Source organism: Euphorbia lathyris, chromosome 3 (genome assembly GCF_963576675.1).
Source record: "Euphorbia lathyris chromosome 3, ddEupLath1.1, whole genome shotgun sequence".
Taxonomy (NCBI): domain Eukaryota; kingdom Viridiplantae; phylum Streptophyta; class Magnoliopsida; order Malpighiales; family Euphorbiaceae; genus Euphorbia; species Euphorbia lathyris.
In genome coordinates this window covers 110,003,475-110,004,947 of record NC_088912.1, presented here as the reverse complement: position 1 = coordinate 110,004,947, position 1,473 = coordinate 110,003,475, and the positions used below count along the sequence as shown (strand labels likewise).

Here is a 1,473-nt window from a genome sequence, read left to right as displayed (position 1 = left end):
ACGTATTTCCGTTATTAAAAACATTTAGCAAGGCAATGTTTAACAAGGGGCCATAAGGGGCTTTTCCACTTATTAAAAGCTTTTACTAACGGTATTTGGACTTTTAATAACGGATTTTCCCATTACTAAAAGCTTTTTTTTTTTGTAGTGGATAATGTACCAAAATAGGCCTATGATTTTTGGGGAAGTATCAATTTAGGTTCCACTTACAAAATAGCATAAATATAGGTTTAACGTTTAAATTTTTTTATCAATTTAGCCTTCGATAACGGATTGTAAGGGATGAAAAATACCACTTTTATGGAGTTAAGGGGGTAAATAAAACATTTTATGAGTTGGGGAGATAAATGGACTAGTTGAGGGGTGAGAAATACGACTTTTATGTAGTTAAGGGGGTAAATAGGACATTCAATAAGTTGAGGGGTAAAATAACCAATTTGGACAAATTAAGGGGGCTGGAGAAACATTAGGCAAAAAAAAACTATCAATTCTCCCAACCAGAGTAACATACAAATTCAACCAATTCAGAAAAGAACATGTGTTATTAAATAATTATGTCACATTAACCAAAAAATAATAATTATGTTTACCTAACACATGAAATTGGAAGACTTACAGTTACTAATCCAAAAGATAATTAGATCAACAAATGAGCAAAATAAGAAGAGAACTTCGCACAATAATGTCAATCCATAATGAGAACCATGGCTCTAGAAATTTGCGTGCATCCTGCAGATAACGACATTGTAAGTGGACAATGGTGCTACAGAATAAGGAATTTTATTAGATGATGGGAAGAACCGTGCTAGAGAATTAAGGAAAATTAAATTGAAAGTAAATTGCCAAAGCCACCACTGATGAACGCATTCATTACAGTTTTAGAGGCAAAAAAATATTACCCATGGGTGAAGAAGAGGCAAGGACTGTGGTGCCGCCTCCACTGTGAGAAGATCAGTTTTCAGATTTCTTTGTCTTGAATTCAAATTCCTTTAAGAAATTTTCTTCCAATTCCTAATAAAAAAGATTCAATTTTTGAATAAAAAAACAGAGATAAATTTACAACCCAGAAAGTGAAAAAACAGAAGCTTACCAACATAGGATTATCTGCCAATAAAACGTGTAATCTGAATAGATAAAGAATGGGTAGATTGAGAATGTGGGTAATTATTTCGGAACCCTTTATCACCATGTTATGCAAAGTTAAGGAGAAAAGTTGTGAAGAAGAAGAAGAGTTACAGTATTTTAAGAAAATGCCACGTCGGCCATAGATATCTTCAAGAGAGATGACACATCAGTACTATTAACTACAAATTTAGCATATAGTATAGATTCCTTTTATATTTAAGCAAATAATATGTGGCAAGTTTGACTAGTCTTTTAGCTTTTTTTTAGCTTATATGGTCAATTGGTTATTAAGCTTTAAAATAGGTCAATAAAATTAGGCATAGTAGATTGACTCTCTCAACTTTGCAA

At 32.3% G+C, this 1,473-nt stretch overlaps 1 long non-coding RNA gene across 1 annotated transcript; it reads right to left on the bottom strand.

Moving 5' to 3' along the window:
- Nucleotides 1-567: 567 nt before the first annotated feature.
- Nucleotides 568-1,216, bottom strand: LOC136222907 (uncharacterized). The gene is made up of 3 exons (XR_010685736.1): nucleotides 1,091-1,216; nucleotides 900-1,011; nucleotides 568-729 (listed from the first exon to the last, which is right to left on the bottom strand). It is a non-coding gene; the product is annotated as an uncharacterized lncRNA (long non-coding RNA).
- Nucleotides 1,217-1,473: the final 257 nt, after the last annotated feature.